Source organism: Amphiura filiformis, chromosome 6 (assembly GCF_039555335.1).
Source record: "Amphiura filiformis chromosome 6, Afil_fr2py, whole genome shotgun sequence".
Classification (NCBI taxonomy): Eukaryota; Metazoa; Echinodermata; class Ophiuroidea; order Amphilepidida; family Amphiuridae; genus Amphiura; species Amphiura filiformis.
Genome location: NC_092633.1, coordinates 7,663,569 through 7,683,978, shown reverse-complemented (window position 1 = coordinate 7,683,978; position 20,410 = coordinate 7,663,569). Strand labels below are relative to the sequence as shown.

At 36.2% G+C, this 20,410-nt stretch overlaps 9 non-coding genes across 9 annotated transcripts; all 9 read right to left on the bottom strand.

The window, feature by feature from the left end:
• Positions 1-5,262: 5,262 nt before the first annotated feature.
• Trnap-ugg (transfer RNA proline (anticodon UGG)) lies at positions 5,263-5,334 on the bottom strand. The gene has a single exon. It is a non-coding gene; the product is annotated as a tRNA-Pro (tRNA).
• Positions 5,335-7,338: 2,004 nt separating this feature from the next.
• On the bottom strand, positions 7,339-7,410 carry Trnap-ugg (transfer RNA proline (anticodon UGG)). Its single transcript has one exon. It is a non-coding gene; the product is annotated as a tRNA-Pro (tRNA).
• Positions 7,411-7,709: 299 nt separating this feature from the next.
• On the bottom strand, positions 7,710-7,781 carry Trnap-ugg (transfer RNA proline (anticodon UGG)). Its single transcript has one exon. It is a non-coding gene; the product is annotated as a tRNA-Pro (tRNA).
• A 3,098-nt stretch (positions 7,782-10,879) lies between these two features.
• Trnap-ugg (transfer RNA proline (anticodon UGG)) lies at positions 10,880-10,951 on the bottom strand. The gene has a single exon. It is a non-coding gene; the product is annotated as a tRNA-Pro (tRNA).
• A 5,856-nt stretch (positions 10,952-16,807) lies between these two features.
• Trnap-cgg (transfer RNA proline (anticodon CGG)) lies at positions 16,808-16,879 on the bottom strand. Its single transcript has one exon. It is a non-coding gene; the product is annotated as a tRNA-Pro (tRNA).
• A 465-nt stretch (positions 16,880-17,344) lies between these two features.
• Positions 17,345-17,416, bottom strand: Trnap-agg (transfer RNA proline (anticodon AGG)). Its single transcript has one exon. It is a non-coding gene; the product is annotated as a tRNA-Pro (tRNA).
• Positions 17,417-19,327: 1,911 nt separating this feature from the next.
• Positions 19,328-19,399, bottom strand: Trnap-cgg (transfer RNA proline (anticodon CGG)). Its single transcript has one exon. It is a non-coding gene; the product is annotated as a tRNA-Pro (tRNA).
• A 465-nt stretch (positions 19,400-19,864) lies between these two features.
• Trnap-agg (transfer RNA proline (anticodon AGG)) lies at positions 19,865-19,936 on the bottom strand. The gene has a single exon. It is a non-coding gene; the product is annotated as a tRNA-Pro (tRNA).
• Positions 19,937-20,338: 402 nt separating this feature from the next.
• On the bottom strand, positions 20,339-20,410 carry Trnap-ugg (transfer RNA proline (anticodon UGG)). The gene has a single exon. It is a non-coding gene; the product is annotated as a tRNA-Pro (tRNA).

The window sequence follows — 20,410 nt, the reverse complement described above, 5'->3', positions numbered from 1 at the left end:
AATGGGATAAAGCAATGAGTGCATTGTCTATGTCTCCCAAATGTGAACGGATGATTGCTATACCCTCTATGTTATTCCTCACTGTATGCTTTGTAAGATGACCTTTGTGTCTGCGTCTTCCTGAATACTGCTAAGATCGGGAATCAAACTAGCATCTTGATTTGCTACACAAAGGCCTTTAAATTGAGCGATATTGACTTAATAGCAGCTATATATTGACTTAACAGACATTGGATTTCACGCATTCACTGGAAATGATTACAACTCGGGATTTTTTGCCATGGGAAACATCAGTGCGCAAGGTTCTGGAGTCAAAGCCAAAGTTTGTGGACACATTCTGCAACATTGGAGGGAGTATTAGATTTTCCGCCAGAAAGTTTATGCAAAGAGCTAGAGGAGTACTTTTCACTTCTATACGGAGTGAAGGGCAAGGATGTCAACGAAGCAAGATACGATATCTTTGATCGAAAGATAAAAAGATTGCAGATATATCCTTACTACCACCATGTAAGCAGGCGCTGTGGCTTTCATATCCTTCGCGCAAATTTCATTGCAGCGGAGAGCACCAGATATCACTGTATACGATGGTGGAAACATATATTGTTGACAATGGGTGGAATGAAAATATGGAACCTAAAGGTATTGAAACAGTAATGCCTGAAGATGTCCAAGTACTATTGGTAGAGAATGACTATGAAGATTTTTCAGAAAATAGCGATTTGAGTGATCCTGAGGATTAAAACAAAGAGAAATGCATCAGTGAAACCATGCAACAAACGGACAATTTATAACACTGTAAGCAACACTTTTGCGGCACTCTAGTCTACAAATTGCTTTAGGGGTCTTCTTTAATACATAAAGGCAATTCTGGTAGTCATCATTACCGCCATTTTAAATCAGAATCTTCCTTTGCCACCCTGAAGAACTTCATTATACGTTCAAAAAGTCAAAGACAACTATTACTTTTTTTTTCAACTTAAGTAACATTTCCTGGCGCTTTTTCGTTGATATCATACTTTCCTTCAATTTTGTCGACCATTTTGAAAAAAGCTTCCTCGCCTGTGACATCCCTATTACCTTCGTATTAATAATCTGACCTAGTTTTTAGCTTTACCGTTATCAATAACAACATACACAATCAGATGAAGTATACCACTTAAGTGACTAATTTAACAATATATATGCTTTTTATTGATTTTGGCGGCCATTTTGAAAAAAAAATGGCCCTCAGCTGTAACCCCATGTTACCTTCATATTAATAACCTGACCTAGTAGTATATTATTGCTACCAATAAATATCCAAAATATGGTTAAATATGCCCCTAAAGTGACTAATTTAATCATACATATGTTTTTCATTGAGTTAGGCGGCCATTTTGAAAAAAGCGCCCTCAGCTGTGACCTCCTGTCACCTTCATATTAATAACCTGACTTGGTAGTACATTATTGCTATCAATAAAAATTTAAAATCTGGTTAAATATACCCCTAAAGTGACTAATTTAGCCATATATATGTTTTTCATTGAGTTTGGCGGCCATTTTGAAAAAAGCGCCCTCAGCTGTGACCTCCTGTTACCTTCATATTAGTAACCTGACTTAGTAGTACATTATTGCTTCAATAAAAGTTCAAAATCTGGTTAAATATGCCCTTAAAGTGACTAATATAACCATATAGATGGATTTTGGCGGCCATTTTGAAAAAAGCGCCCTCACGGAAAAGTTCTCAGGTTACGGGCTTTTTACCCAAGAAATTCTTGTTCCCCATGCAAAACTGGTCCAGATAAACCATATGAGAATTTCTGGTTCTCCAAGTGGTACTTAGCTCAGTTTTAACCTGGTCTTATATCACTTTGATACGTTCTGTATAGTAGTTTAAATGGAAACGATTAATATTAAATGCGTGCACAAATGATTAACGTCGAATAATCCATGTATAAGATAATTTTATCAAGTTCAATAGTCTTTTTAGACATTATATTTAAAAGGGCATTTCGTGATCCACAGCCTTATCCCCCCACTTTTCTCAAAAATAAAATGAGATTTTCATACCACCATGACCACTAGAAACTTCAGGCTACATTATGTTTATGTACAAAAAAATTCTTGCAGATTAATTCGTTGAGCAAAAAATAATATCGTTAAATTTGAATTACGTTCTGGTGTACGTGTAGTGTACCAGAACAAAATTACAACAATCATGACAATGGCCTAGCGCCTATGGAGATCAGAATCAACTGAAATTTTGGGAATAAGCTTTTTTGTGGATATCTACTGAAAAATGTCATATAAAAAGAAGATGCTAGGATCACGAAATACTCCTTTAAATGATATAAATCACTCTAATCGACTCTTTAAAAAACCCAACATATATGCCTATCAATATCTAGAAATATAAATTGACTATAGGCAATCGTTTAATATCTTATTCACTAGGACTCTGTAAGGGTTCATAAATACTTTGGTGGTGGTGGGAGGTCGGGAGGTGGTGGAAAGGTTGGAACCTCCGACATCAAATTGTTTTAGATTCCCCTAAAAAGGTGGATTTTTTTATCCCTTTTTATGGTCTAAAACTTTTCACCCCCGCGCACTTCATGTTCTAAAAAAGAAAACAAAAAGATTTTGACCCCCTTTGTAGGACCCAACATTTTTTGACCCCACTATATTTTCCAACCCCCACCAAAGTATTTTTGAACACTCCCTAAAAGCGACTAACCGGTCGTTTAGGAGTGAAGTTTCCTGTACTAGACTTAGCCGCAGTGTAGGTCAGTCGTGGTTCTGAATTGACCGATATCTCGACATGAATGCCGATGTGCCAGTGGCGTAGCCAGGATTTTGGAACCGAGGGGGCACAACTTATAAATGTACCGACAAAAATATTTTTTGCCGACGGAAGTTGTGATTTGTTGACCAAAAATGTTTTGGATGGTTTGAAAAAGTGAAAAAGAAAAAAAAAAAAAAAAAAAGGATTATAGGCGGTACCAACATAAAAACACAAAATTTTTATGTAAAATTCAATTTCATTCACAATTTTTCATCATTTTTTTTAATAATTTTCCCCTTTTTTTCTGTCATCCTGGATAAAAAATAGTCTATTGTTAACCCGATTTTTTTCTCACCAACGCCTTCCGTCTACCGGCGGCCTCACATCAACCGACGGCCATGACGAGCGGGGGGGGGGGGGGGCACCGATGTGCATGCTCTTGTACAGCTTTAGACTGTTTTCCTTTTTGATTAGGTCACAAATAATGTCTCAAAAGTTTTAAAATCCAATGCGGAATACGATATTTTTTTCTTTCTTTTTTTTCGCGGACTCAAACGCAGTCAAAAATTAGTTTGAGATGCTCGGAACTTTCAAAACGTACATTCTACACATACTCATTTAACGATTGTCAAAAACAAAAATATTTTGATGTAGCTTTTTTAGTGAAAGAATTCTACTTGGAATGGTATTTATTTTCAAAAGTTATATTAAAATATTCTCCTTCTTGTAAAATTGTTGAATAAACAGATAGATGTAGCCTATGTGTATATCTTGTTTTAATGGAACCTTTTATAATCAAGTCGTTTAAAATGCTAATGCGTGTGTATGCTACCAGGCCTAAACATATGGGCGTATTTCTTTCTATCTGGAGCTGAGACACAAGAATACCAAAAGGTGTAAACCTATATGTTCAGGTGCGGATCCATGGGCGGAGAGGGCTGGCGTCCCTACCCTGCTACACCAATGAGCCAGGACAATCTGCCAAAAAAGAAGAAGAAGAAAACAATTCAAAGAGCGAGAGACGAGACGGAGATCATTCCGGATGAGGCGGGGAGCGGACCCTTCCTAGTTCGACGAGTATGACCCGTTTTTGTTTAGTTACAAAACTATACTCAGACTCGATAGCTCAAAAAAAATTAAATGCGAGTTATCATAGTCTGGTATAGTGGTAACTAAGAAAAACAAAACCAGGTCACATACTCGTCAGACTACGGTCACCTACCCTTTCCCAACATCCGCCTAAAATACACAAATCCTCCCAACTTGCCCAAAATTATACGAATCCTCCCACAAATCCACTCAATTTTGCTCGACAGGCGCTCACGCCTCAAGGGCCCAGGGACTTCCGTCCGCAAAACTCAGGGGGGGAAAGAGGAGGAAAAGAAGTTTGGTTTTGGTAGGGACGTGCCGCTGAGATTTTGGAAGTGGACCCATAAATATACCAATTTTTCAAGAAATTTGGACCCATTGATATACCAAAAGTCAAAATTTTCGGCCGAATTTAACCAAAATTTTGGCTAGATTATTAAAGGAAAAATTGGGCTGTTTTCCGAAAAAATCGAGAAAATTTTGAAAAAAGGACCCATTCATATACCAAAATAGGCTTTGAAAAACGGGTCATTGATATACCAGAAGGCGGAAAATGCTACCCATGTTTGCGGCACGTCCCCGTATGGTCATTTGTACTGAGTACCCCCCCCCCCACACAAAACGCCGCTTAGGCCTACTCCAATTTGAAAATGTGAAGGATAAACATGGAAAAAAAACTTGTCAACAGGCATGTTTTCCAAAGTTAGAAACATTAATTTTAACATCGTTAATGACAATAGTTAAAATTAAAGGATAACAAGAAAAAATAAATCTTAAATGCCATCAAACATCATTTTCACCAAAGTTAGAGAACAGCAAATTTTTGACATCCTAAATGACACGGCAAAACAAATTGGGCTCGTCCGAGATTTGAACCCGGGACCTCTCGCACCCAAAGCGAGAATCATGTCCCTAGACCAACGAGCCTCCGTTATTGTTGGTAAAAATAGTTATTGAATAAGTTTTATTTGTGTTTGCTGTGAGTTAATGAAACAACCTTTCATTTTTTTTGAAGGGGGTCTCAGTTACTCGAGCAAAGCTGAAAATATGTTATAATTAAAAGAAACACACCGCCATTTACTCCCTATTTTAAAAGTTAAAAATTAATGACAACAGTTAAAATTAAAAGAAACCAAGAAAAAAAATCAAATTGAAAATGTCACCAAACATATTTTCACCAAGTTAGATAAATAGCAAGTTTTGGTCATCCTATATAACAACGACAAAAATCGGGCTCGTCCGGGAAACACACCGCCATTTACTCCCTATTTTAAAAGTTAAAAATTAATGACAACAGTTAAAATTAAAAGAAACCAAGAAAAAAAATCAAATTGAAAATGTCACCAAACATATTTTCACCAAGTTAGATAAATAGCAAGTTTTGGTCATCCTATTTAACAACGACAAAAATCGGGCTCGTCCGGGATTTGAACCCGGGACCTCTCGCACCCAAAGCGAGAATCATGCCCCTAGACCAACGAGCCTTCGATGAGATCAAGTGGAATTTTATTAGCATTTAATTCAATCACTGCTATGCACTGAATTTATTTGACAAAAATTAAAAATGTACTAAATGATCTTTAGATATATTGATGTGACAAACAAAACAGGGAGCATACATTTTTTAATCTTGTTGCTGTTTGAATCGTATAAAGTCCTACCAACATTTTATAGGCCTATAAATTTTTTAATATTGACAGGATCCACAACATGCTCATTTATCAGGGCACAGTTCTTTAACCTCGATACATTTGTACATTCATTGAATGACCTTTGAAAATGTGGGTACAAAAACTCATACTCTAGTATTTTAGTGTTTAGTGTTTTACCAGTTTTCTTTATGGTAATATAGGCCTACTCAAATGATATTTTTGTATGTAATATTACCCTAATTTTATTGAATTACTCTCGTACCACTCACTGTTTCGTACATCATGTAGGCCTACATTGGTCTCCGGCATTGCTCCCATCAGGGAAGTGCCAGGACACTTGGATTTTAGTCGGCTGGGAAATACTAGTAATTGATATTTTTGCTTTGGGTCACCCTGAACCTTCAGTGATCTGTGGACGTGGCAAAGTTTGTGAAAGCGTTGAGCAATAATAGAAAGATGGCGTGTGACTAATGTGTCATTTCTAAGTGCTACAATGGGTGCACTCAATGCTGCACTGCACTATCATCATATCCTGAAAGAAACAGGAATAATAAGAAAATTAAGGTTGAAAGAAAGAAAGAAAGAAAGAAAGAAAGGGATAAAAGAGAAAGAAAGAAATAACTTAAAGAACTTAGATATAGAAAGAAAGAAATAAATAAATAAAGAGAGCCTAAGAAAAAAAGAAAGAAAGAAAGAAAGAAAGAAAGAAAGAAAGAAAGAAAGAAAGAAAGAAAGAAAGAAAGAAAGAAAGAAAGAAAGAAAGAAAGAAAGAAAGAAAGAAAGAAAGAAAGAAAAAAAAAAAAGAAAAAAGAAAGAAAGAAAGAAAGAAAGAAAGAAAGAGATAAAAGAGAAAGAAAGAAATAACTTAAAGAACTTAGATATAGATAGAAAGAAAGAAATAAAGAGAGAAAGAAAAAAAGAAAGAACGAAAGAAAGAAAGAGAGAACGAAGAGAAAGAAAGGAAGAAAGAAAGAAAGAAAGAAAGAAAGAGCTAAGAAAGAAAGAAATAAAGACAGAAAGGAAAGAAATAAATAACTTAAAGAACTTGAGAAGAAAGAAAGAATGAACCAGAAAGAAAGAATGAAAGAAAAAGGGAATGAGAGAAGGGAGGAAAAAAGAACAGAGAGGAAGAAGAGAAAAGGAGATAGCACCATTAAACAAAAGAAAGAAAGAACTTAAACAAACGAGCCAAAAAAACTCAAAAAGAAACAAATGGGTGATGAAAGATAGAAAGAATTATCATTTTAAATATATTTTTATAGTTGTATATATATGTAGAAAGTACATTAATGACTGTATATAAAATTACATGTAGGCCCTGCCCCGGAGCCCTGCACAAAAATTGACACAATTGTGGGGTGGGATTAAGTGAAATCAGTCCGATCTCACAAATTTGCATAATTATCTTTCCCACTTTTTACACCACTTACTCCAATTTGAAAATGTGAAGGATAAACAAGGGAAAAAAAAACTTGTCAACAGGCATGTTTACCAAAGTTAGAAACAATTGTTAAAATTAAAGGATAACAAGAAAAAATAAATCTTATATATGCCATCAAATATTATTTTCACCAAAGTTAGAAAACAGCAAATTTTGGACATCTTAAATGACACGGCACATTTAATAGAGAATGAATTTGGAGAAAACCTTTTGATAATTACAAACACTCAGCTGATTATCTATTTGTTTTCATGAATTGGAAGACATTCTTTGATGTATTACTGAGCTCAATCATCTGAAATTACTTGAGCGTGAGTCACCCAGGCTGGTGGCTCAGCATAGTATTTTTTTAACAGAAGGTTTTCTCCAAATTCGTTTCCTAATGAAAAAGAATCGGGCTCGTCCGGGATTTGAACCCGGGACCTCTCGCACCCAAAGCGAGAATCATGCCCCTAGACCAACGAGCCTCCGTTATTGTTGGTTTAAATAGTTATTGAATAAGTTTTATTTGTGTTTGCTGTGAGATAATTAAACAACCTTTCATTTTTTAAGTGGGTCTCAGTTACTCGAGCAAAGCTGAAAATATGTTATAATTTTAAAAAAACACCGCCATTTACTCCCAATTTTAAAAGTTAAAAATTAATGACAACAGTCAAAATTAAAAGATACCAAGAAAAAAAATCAAATTGAAAATGTCACCAGACATATTTTCACCAAGTTAGACAATAGCAAGTTTTGGCCATCCTATTTAACAACGACAAAAATCGGGCTCGTCCGGGATTTGAACCCGGGACCTCTCGCACCCAAAGCGAGAATCATGCCCCTAGACCAACGAGCCTTTGATGCATTCGAGTTGAATTTTATTAGCATTTAATTCAATCACTGCTATAATAGCCTAGCAGGCCTGCCTGCATATGCACTGAATTTATTTGACAAAAATTAAAAATGTACTAAACGATCTTTAAATATATTGATTTGACAAACAAAACAGGGAGCATACATTTTTCTTGTTCAGTGCTACCAACATTAGGTATAAATGTTTTAATATTGACTCCATCAGCTTCCATCTACTCTCTGTGTGCATGAACAGTGTATGGAACCATAGATACTAGTATCTATGATGGAACCAAAGTCTAAAACTAAGGGACCGTTCACAAACACCTGTATTGGGGGGGCCTGATGCAAAAAAAAATTATCATGAAAAATTTTTGGGCCACCCCTTTACAGACCTCAAAATTTCAGCCCCCTTTTTGACATGAAAATTATAGGTCAACCCCATAGAAAAGCATAAACTTAATTTTTCCAGGAAAATTTGTGGTCATTTTTTCAGCCCCCCACCCCCTTAGGAGGGTCAAAATTTTCAGGCCCCCCTTTTGCATCAGCCCCCCTAACAAGTGTTTGTGAACGGTCCCTAAAACGTATTGGTTTGAAGATGATAAAAAAAAACTTGTGCAACTCCCGGTGCAACTGAAGAATAATGTACTACAGAGCAGCAACTTAATATACAGGCCTATGGTATAGTTTTATCCGGGAGTTTTATAGTATAATTGTTTTACCAGTTTTCTTTTATGGTTATACTCAAATGATATTTTTGTGATATTGCCCTAATTTTATTGAATTACTCTCGTACCACTCTGTTTCGTACACCATGTACATTGGTCTCCGGCATTGCTCCCATCAGGGAAGTGCCAGGACACTTGGATTTTAGTCGGCTGGGAAATACTAGTAATTGATATTTTTGCTTTGGGTCACCCTGAACCTTCAGTGGTCTGTGGACGTGGCAAAGTTTGTGAAAGCGTTGTGCAATAATAGAAAGAGGGCGTGTGACTAATGCGTCATTTCTTAGTGCTAAAATGGGTGCACTCAAAGCTGAACTGCACTATCATATCCTGAAAGAAACAGGAATAATAAGAAAATTAAGGTTGAAAGAAAGAAAGAAAGAAAGGGATAAAAGAGAAAGAAATAAATAACTTAAAGAACTTAGATATAGATAGAAAGAAATAAATAAATAAAGAGAGCCTAAGAAAGAAAGAAAGAAAGAAAGAAAGAAAGAAAGAAAGAAAGAAAGAAAGAAAGAAAGAAAGAAAGAAAGAAAGAAAGAAAGAAAGAAAGAAAGAAAAGAAAGAAAGAAAGAAAGAAAGAAAGAAAGAAAGAAAGAAAGAAAGAAAGAAAGAAAGAAAGAAAGAAAGAAAGAAAGAAAGAAAGAAAGAAAGAAAGAAAGAAAGAAAGAAAGAAAGAAAGAAAGAAAGAGAGAGAGAAAGAAAGAAAGAAAGAAAAAAGACAGAATGACTCAAAATGAAGAATGAAAGAAAGAAAGAAACGGAAAGAAAGAAAGAAAGAAAGAAAGAAGAGAAAGAAAGGAAGAAAGAAACAAAGAAACAAAGAAACAAACAAACAAAGAAAAGAAAGAAAGAAAGAAAGAAAGAAAGAAATAACTTAAAGAACTTAGAAGAAATAATGAACCAGACAGAAAGAAAGAAAGAAAGAAAGAAAGAAAGAAAGAAAGAATGAATGAATGAATGAATAAATGAATGAATGAAAGAAAAAGGGAATGAGAGAAGGGAGGAAAAAAGAACAGAGAGGAAGAAGAGAAAACAAAAGAAAGAAAGAACTTAAACAATAAAAAAAAAAGCTCATATTAAAAGAAACAAATGGGTTATGAAAGATAGAAAGAATTATCATTTTTAATATATTTTTATAGTTGTATATATGTAGAAAGTACATTAATAACTGTATATAAAAATACATGAAGGCCGTGCACAAAAATTGACACAATTAATTGTGGGTGGGATTAAGTGAAATCAGTCCAATCTCACAAATTTGCATAATTATCTTTCCCCGGGGTGGGGAAAATTCCAAAATGCCCTGTCAAAAATCCTTCGTCCCCCCTCGCGGCCTGCCAAAAATTTCTTCCCCACCCACTTCGGCCTGAGCTGCGCAAAAAAGTAAACCCCTTCCTCCTTTGCACATGCCAATTGGGGAACCCCATATATAAACCTTTAATATAATTATAATGCATTTTGCATAGAACGTTTCCGTAGTCCTACTATTTAATTTTTAGTGCGTTTTATTTAAAAGGTGCCAGGTGTGAATGTGTGCCAAAATTCTCTTGCCTCCCTGCTCCCCCTTTTTCGACCTGCCAAATATTGCTCCCCCATCACTGCTCTGCCAAGAAGTGCCTCCCCATTTTTGCCCAATGGTTTAAATAGTAATAAATAAGTTCTATTGGTGTTTGCTTTTTTTTTTTTTTAATGTTTTTATTTGAATGGGGGTATCGAGTTACTCAAGTAAAACTGAACACATGTTATAGTTACCACATATTTTAGGCAAAAAAACAAAACAAAACAAAAAAAACACGTCATTTACTCCAATTTTAAAATGTGAAGGATACTAACAAGGAAAAATATTGTAAAAAGAGTATCAGCAGACATGTTTTACCAAAAGTAGAAACACTAATTTTTGGACACCGTTATAAGGTTAGCAACTATTTTAAACTGTTGCGATTTGCTAGTTCACAGCATCTTGAGAATTGTAGTGAGCTTTGGCAAAATGACATTGATCATTTTCATCGCGAGCGTGTGGAAGAATTCCAATATCACATACTTTTGAAAGTCCTGGGTTCTTAAGTTATGTTGAAAAAGGGCTGAAACAACAACACTTTTGTAAAACGTACATAACTCATTATAACAATCATAAATCAAGCAAGTTTTCAAAGCATATGATTTGTAGAATGAACATTTACAAACATCAAGGAGTTATTTTTCAATAATATATTGATTAAGATAATGAAATCGACCAACAGTACCTCGTCTACCCTTAACGACAACAACCTTTAAAATTAAAGGACAACAAGAAAAAAAATCAAACTTCACATGTCACCAAAGTTAGAGAACAGCAAGATTTGGACATCCTATAATGACAACGGCAAAAGGATTAGGGCTCTTCCGGGATTTGAACCCGGGACCTCTCGCACCCAAAGCGAGAATCATGCCCCTAGACCAACGAGCCTTCGATGAAAAAATGTGTAATTTTACTGCTATTATCCAATGCATTTTGCATGGAACGTTTCCGTAGTCCTACTATTTAATTTTTAGTGCGTTTTATTTAAAAGGTGCCAGGTGAATGTGTGCCAAAATTCTCTTGCCTCCCTGCTCCCCCTTTTTCGACCTGCCAAATATTGCTCCCCCATTGCTCTGCCAAGAAGTGCCTCCCCCCATTTTTGCCCAATGGTTTAAATAGTAATAAATAAGTTCTATTGGTGTTTGCTATTTTTTTAATGTTTTTATTTGAATGGGGGTATCGAGTTACTCAAGTAAAACTGAACACATGTTATAGTTACCACATATTTTAGGCAAAAAAACCCAAAACAAAACACAAAAAAACACGTCATTTACTCCAATTTTAAAATGTGAAGGATAACAAGGAAAAATATTGTAAAAAGAGTATCAGCAGACATGTTTTACCAAAAGTAGAAACACTAATTTTTGGACACCGTTATAAGGTTAGCAACTACTTTAAACTGTTGCGATTTGGTAGTTCACAGCATCTTGAGAATGGTAGTGAGCTTTAGCAAAAATGACATTGATCATTTTCATCGCGAGCGTGTGGAAGAATTCAAATATCACAGATATACGGTACTTTTGAAAGTCCTGGGTTCTTGAGTTATGTTGAAAAAGGGCTGAAACAACAACACTTTTGTAAAACGTACATAACTCATTATAACAATAATAAATCAAGCAAGTTTTCAAAGCATATGATTTGTAGAATGAACATTTGCAAACATCAAGGAGTTATTTTTCAATAATATATTGATTTTTTTTTTGGCTGCTTCGACCAACAGTACCTCGTCTACCCTTAACGACAACATCAACCTTTAAAATTAAAGGACAACAATAAAAAAAAATCAAACTTCACATGTTTGGGTCTAACAAGTCCACGCATCCGGCTGACATTCCACCGCGAGTCACAAAGGAGTTTGCTTTTGAACTAACTGAGCCATTAACTCACATATTTAATTGTTGTCTAAACCAAGGTGTGTTCCCAGCAGTATGGAAAACCTCATCAATAACTCCGATACCTAAAACACCTAATGCAAAAAGCCATCAACTAAGGCCTATCAGCCTTACCCGCCTCGACGGTAAGATCTTTGAGAGCTTTCTGGCTGAGTGGACTATGGTCGACTTTTACCCTCACATTGATAAACAGCAGTACGGTAATGTGAAGGACAGCTCAACTACTCACTATCTAGCGGATGTTGTAGACACTGTCCTTAAAGGTATTGATGAGGCTGGCCATTATGCAACCTTATGTGCTGTTGACTTTACTAAAGCCTTTGACAGGATTAATCACAATATTGCTGTTCAGAAGTTAATTGATATAGGTATACGCCCTAGTATTATTCCTGTCATTAGTAGCTTTTTGTGTAATCGCACCCAATCTGTTAGAATCAAAGGCAGGTCATCAGCATGTCAATCTATTTCGGGGGGAGTGCCCCAGGGCACTAAATTTGGTCCGATTATTTTTACCGCTATGGTCAATGATGCTGCATCTGAAGCCCCCCTGAAATGGAAATATGTTGATGACCTGACGTTTGGTGAAGTTGTAAATGCTAAGACAGATGGTTGTTCACAACTGCAAAAAGATCTTGATGGTTCAGGTGAGTGGTGCAACAAAAATGACATGCTACCAAAACCTTCCAAATGTCATATTATGCACATCAGTTTTTTGAAAAGGGGGCATTCCTTCAATCCTTTGACTCTCAATGGATCTGTTTTAGATGTCACTCAGAACATGAAACTTCTTGGTATCACCTTAGAAAGTGATCTTAGTTGGACTACTCAAGTCAATTCAATGATATCTCGCGCCTCTAGACGAATGTATATGCTTTATGTTTTGATAAATAATTAATGCACAATCCCTGACGAAAAAAGTTGATAAAACAACAAAAAAAGCTGAAATGCTAAGAGTTACAACTGTGTAAGAAAATTTACCATCCCAAAAAATATATGCTCACACATAGAACTCCTATCAATGATTAACGTCGATTGTTCGAAATAGGCTATCATTAGTACGAAAACCCAATAACTTAGTTAAAAACCCGAATCCTTGCCCTACCCCTAATAGCGCTAATAGCGCCTACCATACTGAGAAAGTAAACAATTTTGCCAATGATACGTTAATGAACGCTAATAGCGCTAATACCGTTATTAGCACACCTTACGCTATTAGCGCTAATAGCGCTATTAGTACACCTTACGCTATTAGCGCACCTCACGCTAATGAATGCTATACTATTAGCGCTAATAGCTGCGCCTACCATACTGAGAAAAGTAAACAATTTTGCAAGTGATATGTTAATGATCGCTAATAGTAGCGCTAATACCGTTATTAGCACACCTTGCGCTATTAGAGCTAATAGCGCTATTAGCACAACTTACCGCACCTCACGCTAATATGTGCTATTTTCGCTATATCGCTAATAGTGCCTACCATCCTGAGAAAATTAACACTTTTGCAAATGATACGCCAATGAGCGCTAATAGCGCTAATATCATTATTAGCAAACCTTATGCTATTAGCCCTTATAGTGCGCATTACGGTAATGGTCGCTATTAGCGCTAATATCAATAATATTGGGGAAATAGCGCCTACGCGCTGAAGCACTCATTAGCACTCATTAGCGCTCATTAGTGTATCGTTTGCAAAATTTAAAATTTATCATTTTCTACGGATGGTAGGTGCTATTAGCGCTATTAGCGCTAATAGTGCTAATAGCACTCATTAGCGTGAGATGTGCTATTAGCGCTAATAGCGTAAGGCGTGCTATTAGCGCTAATACCGACAGGTATGCTAATAATGATTTCACAACTCATTGTATTATGTCCAAATTGTTCATGTTCTGCAAATGGTAGACGCTATTAGCGCTAATAGCGCTAATAGCACTCATTGGCACGAGGTGCGCTAATAGCGTCGTGTGTGCTAATAGCGATATTAGCGCTCATTAGTGTATCGTTTACAAAATTTAAAATTTATCATTTTCTACGGATGGTAGGTGCTATTAGCGCTATTAGCGCTAACAGCACTCATTAGCACTCATTAGCGCTCATTAGTGTATCGTTTGCAAAATTTAAAATTTATCATTTTCTACGGATGGTAGGTGCTATTAGCGCTATTAGCGCTAATAGTGCTAATAGCACTCATTAGCGTGAGATGTGCTATTAGCGCTAATAGCGTAAGGCGTGCTATTAGCGCTATTAGCGCTAATACCGACAGGTATGCTAATAATGATTTTACAACTCATTGTATTATGTCCAAATTGGTCATTTTCTGCAAATGGTAGACGCTATTAGCGCTAATAGCACGCATTAGCGCGAGGTGCGCTAATAGCGTCGTGTGTGCTAATAGCGATATTAGCGCTCATTAGTGTATCGTTTGCAAAATGTAAAATTTATCATTTTCTACGGATGGTAGGTGCTATTAGCGCTATTAGCGCTAATAGCACTCATTAGCGTGAGATGCGCTATTAGCGCTAATAGCGACAGGTATGCTAATAACGATATTACCACTCATTTGTTCATTTTTGTTCAAATTGTTCATTTTCTGCGATTGGTAGACGCTATTAGCGCTAATAGCACTAATAGCGCTAATAGCACTCATTAGCGCGAGGTGCGCTATTAGCGCTAATAGCGTAAGGTGTGCTAATAGCGCTATTAGCGCCAATAGCGTAGTGACTAGGCCGGTGACTCCCATACGACAACTAAACACTCCAAGTGAGTTCCAATATAAAAGGGCCCCGCAGGGCAACAAAGCTAGTGTGACCACTGTCCCCACCATCAACAAAAAACATCAAGGCTGCAGGGCCAGCAGGCCCGAGGCCGGAGACTCCCATACGACAACTTAACACTCCAAGTGAGTTCCAATATAAATGGGCCCCGCAGGGCAAGAAACTTAGTGTGACTGCTGTCCCCAACATCAACAAAAAACATCAAGGCCGCAGGGCCGGCGACTCCCATACGACAACTAAACCCTCCAAGTGAGTTCCAATATAAAAAGGGCCCCGCAGGGCAAGATATTTAGTGTGACCGCTGTCCCCAACATCAACAAAAACATGAAGGCCCCAGGCCCGGCAGGCCCGAGGCCGGTGACTCCCATACGACAACTAAACACTCCAAGTGAGTTCCAATATAAAAGGGCCCCGCATGGCAAGAAAGCTAGTGTGACCGCTGTCCCCACCATCAACAAAAATATTAAGGCCGCAGGGCCGGCAGGGCTGAGGCCCGATGCCGGTGACTTTAATAGCGCTATTAGCGCTAATAGCACGCTTTCTCAAGACTTAGAATTCTGTTAGATTTAAAACAATTGCATATGGCGTGCTATTAATTGCTGTTAGCGCTAATAGCACGCCTTTCCTAGACTTAGAATCTTTTTAGATTTAGCACAATTGCATATGACGTGCTATTAATTGCTATTAGCGCTAATAGCGCTATTTGCGCTAATAGCACGCTTTCTCAAGACTTAGAATTCTGTTAAATTTAGCACAATTGCATATTACGCGCTGTTAATTGCTATTAGTGCTAATAGCGCTATTATCGCTAATAGCACGCTTTCTCTAGACTTAGAATTCTGTTAGATTTAGCACAATTGCATATGACGTGCTATTAATTGCTATTAGCGCTAATATCACGCTTTTCTTAGACTTAGAATCTTTTTAAATTTAGCAAAATTGCATATGACGTGCTATTAATTGCTATTAGCGCTATTAGCGCTAATAGCACGCTTTCTCTAGACTTAGAATTCTGTTAGATTTAGCACAATTGCATATGACGTGCTATTAATTGCTATTATCGCTAATAGCACGCTTTCCTTAGACTTAGAATCTTTTAAGTTTTAACAAAATTGCATATGACGTGCTATTAATTGCTATTAGCGCTATTAGCGCTAATAGCACGCTTTCTTAGACTTAGAATCTTTTTAGATTTAACAAAATTGCATATGACGTGCTATTAATTGCTATTAGCGCTAATAGCGCTATTAGCGCTAATAGCACGCTTTCCCTAGACTTAGAATTCTGTTAGATTTAGCACAATTGCATATGACGTGCTATTAATTGCTATTAGCGCTAATAGCACGCTTTCCCTAGACTTAGAATCTTTTTAGATTTAGTATAATTGCATATGACGTGTTATTAATTGCTATTAGCGCTAATAGCGCTATTAGCACGCTTTCCTTAGACTTAGAATCTTTTTAGATTTAGCACAATTGCATATGACGTGCTATTAATTGCTATTAGCGCTAATAGCACGCTTTCTCTAGACTTAGAATTCTGATAGATTTAGCACAATTGCATATGACGTGTTATTAATTGCTATTAGCGCTAATAGCACGCTTTCCCTAGACTTAGAATCTTTTTAGATTTAGCACAAATTGCATATGACGTGCTATTATTTGCTATTAGCGCTAATAGTGCTATTAGCGCTATTAGCACGCTTTCCTTAGACTTAGAATCTTTTAGATTTAGCACAATTGCATATGACGTGCTATTAATTGCTATTAGCGCTAATAGCGCTAATAGCACGCCTTCCCTAGACTTAGAATATTTTCAATATTGACATATTTGCAAATGAGGCACTAATAACTGCTAAAACGCTAAAATTGGTTTGGTAATAGCAGTTTTAACGGATTTTTCATTAGCGTTGCTATTAGCGCTATAATGCATAGAGATAGCATACTAATTAAATGCTAATAGCATCTGTAGCATAATAGCGCTAATTCTGCAATAAGCCATCATCGCACCTTCCTCCCATTTTTGCAGAAAATTGTTTCGATTTGTCCAAACAAAATTCTTGCTTTAGCAAAGTAAAAGATGGGCTCGTCCGGGAGTCGAACCCCTGACCTCTCGCACCCGAAGCGAGAATCATACCACTAGACCAACGAGCCGGATAGAAAATATTTATGCTAATTCTGTTATTGAACATGATTTCAATATTAATAATACAATCAATCCCGCCATCAACATGTATAATCATGATAATGCCGAAACCGACAATTGTTGCTTGGATATTTTTTAATAGGATAAATACATCAATACCTGCTCTTTAAATATTGCAGCTAATTTGGACAATTTTGGGGTATAAAACTGTTATTGTAATGAAAAATCACTTATTTTGAATTTTAAAAAAAATAGACGGGCCTACAATGTTCATATCATTGTCAGAAATGATTGCATCTGTACTTCGGAATGCACAAGTGGTTGGATTATAGGTAGGACTTCCAAAAAAAAAAGCTGAACAATGACAGAACGGTCAACTAGTCGCCATGAGCCATTAGCAGAAATTTTGAATTTTACTTTTGTTATGGAGAGACACCCGAAATTCAAGGGAAATCAGGAATGAACAAAACTTCGGGCTCGTCCGGGATTTGAACCCGGGACCTCTCGCACCCTAAGCGAGAATCATGCCCCTAGACCAACGAGCCTACCTTGATATTATGTAGTTTAAATAGTAATTAAATAAGTTCTTTTTGTGTTTACTATTAATGTTTTTGAATGGGTAACGAATTACTCAAGTAAAGTTGAAAACAGGTTTTAGTTACCACATATTTTATGCAAAAAAACACGCACAAAACCGCCATTTACTTCAATTTTATAAGGTGAGGGATAACAAGGAAAAAACACTTTGTGAAAAAAGTATCAGCAGCCATGTTTTACCAAAATTAGAAACACTAATATTTGGACAGCGTTAACGACAACAGTTAAAATAAAAAAAATAACAAGAAAAATAAATCAAACTTACTTATGTCACCAAACACATTTTCACCAAAGATAGATTACAGCAAGTTTTGGTTGGGCATGCAATAATGACAAGGCAAAAGATTAGGGCTCGTCCGGGATTTGAACCAGGACCTCTCGCACCCAAAGCGAGAATCATGCCCCTAGACCAACGAGCCTTTGATGAAATTATGTGTAATTTTACTGGTATTATCAATGCAATTCAGTCACATGATGGCCTTAGTAGGCCTGCATGATGCACTGAACTTATTTGACAAAAATTAAAAATGTACTAAATAATCTTTAAAGGGATTGATTTGGCAAATAAAAAAACAACAACAACAAAAACAGGGAGAACACTTTTTTTTGTTCTTGATGCTGTTTGAATCATAAGTCTTAACAGAACATTATTTATTACATAATGTTTTAATATCGATTCCATCTGTGTGTAGTCTATAAACGTAAGGAAGTTATGCGGCCCGTTTCCACTAAACCAGAAACATCAATTTTTTACATCTTGAAAACGACACCAAATTTTTTTTCTCTTAGCATTGTATACTTGAACATGTTGAAGATGTACAACCCATATGTCAAGCGATCTTTGGATAATAATAGTCAAATGCTGCACAAATTTGTCCTAAATTCAACGGGCAATCTTTTCATTATAAAATCCTCTGTTTAATTCTGTTATTGCACATGATAACCAAATTTTCTCCAACCCCATCCCCCAATGTCAAAAAGAAATCTACGCCACTGTTAATGACGTACATTTTGGTTTCTTTTTTTTTTTGACATGAAGGAGGGGTGAATCAAAAAGCATTTTAGAACATAAAAAGGGGGTATAAACAAAAATCCACCCTTTTTCCTCCCTAAAACAAAAGAAAGAAAGAACAAAAGACAAAAGAAGCAAACGAGCCAAAAACACACCAATGGGTGATGACAGATAGAAATAATTATTATTAATAATATATTATTACCTGTAGACAGTAATAACTATATAGCATAAAATAAAAACACATGTACACACAAATTGACACAATTGATTTGCATCTTGAAAACGACTGCTATACCTTGTTTAGAACATTCTAAAGAAGTACCTGCATGTGCAACCATGACTGTTTCAAAATAGTCCGCCAAAGTCATGCAGGTAACTCCGAGGTCGTGCATTGAATTAGTTTGAATGAGGAATACTACGGGAACCAGTGTCTTTTGTTAGAAGTCACACATGAGTGAAGTGGATAACCTCTATTGGGTTTTTTTAGCGTTGTATACTTGAAGATGTACAACCAATATGTCAAGCGTTTTTTGGATAATAATAGTCAAATGCTGCACAAATTTCTTCTAAATTTTATTATATAATCCTCATTTTCTTACGTGTGTTACATAAAGTAACTCAGCTGTTATAAAACGCCTATATATCTTTAAACTACTAATTGTATTTTGTATTTGAAAATACCAAGATAAATACGTTTTTCAATAACGGTAGTTTTAGCACCTCATTTATTACAATTAGGCCAGGTTGTGGTCTCAGTGTAACTCTGAACGTGACAAGTGCCCATTTTGCAGCAAATTGTAACGATTTTTCCAAACAAAATCCTTGCTTTAGCAAAGTAAAACATGGGCTCGTCCGGGAGTCGAACCCGGGACCTCTCGCACCCGAAGCGAGAATCATACCACTAGACCAACGAGCCAGATAGACAACTTTCATCATAATTCTGTTATTGAACATGAATTCAATATTAATAATACAATCAACCCCACCATCAACATGTATAATCATGATAATGCCGAAACCGACAATTGTTGCTTGGATATCTTTTAATAGGATAAATACATAAATACCTGCTCTTTAAATATTGCAGCTAATTTGGACAATTTTGGGGTATAAAACTGTTATTGTAATGAAAAATCACTTATTTCGAATTTTTAAAAAAGATAGATGGGCCTACAATATTCACATCATTGCCAGAAATGATTGCATCTGTACTTCGGAATGCACAAGTAGTTGGATTATAGGTAAGACTTCACAAAAAAAGCTGTACAATGAAGCCTGGCATTTTTACAAACTTATGAGCCATTAGCAAACATTTTGAATTTTTCTTTTGTTATGGAGAGACACCCGAAATTTATGGGCAATCAGGAATGAAAAAAACTTCGGGCTCGTCCGGGATTTGAACCCGGGACCTCTCGCACCCTAAGCGAGAATCATGCCCCTAGACCAACGAGCCTCTTTTAATATTATGTAGTTTAAATAGTAATTAAATAAGTTCTTTTTGTGTTTACTATTAATGTTTTTGAATGGGGTAACGAATTACTGAAGTAAAGTTGAAAACATGTTTTAGTTACCACATATTTTATGCAAAAAAACACACAAAAAACCGCCATTTACTTCAATTTTATAAGGTGAGGGATAACAAGGAAAAAATACTTTGTGAAAATAGTATCAGCAGCCATGATTTACCAAAGTTAGAAATACTAATATTTGGACAGCGTTAATGACAACAGTTAAAATTAAAGAACAGCAAGAAAAATAAATCAAACTTAATTATATCACCAAACACATTTTCACCAAAGATAGATTACAGAAAGTTTTGGTTGGGCATGCAATAATGACAAAGGCAAAAAGATCAGGGCTCGTCCGGGATTTGAACCCGGGACCTCTCGCACCCAAAGCGAGAATCATGCCCCTAGACCAACGAGCC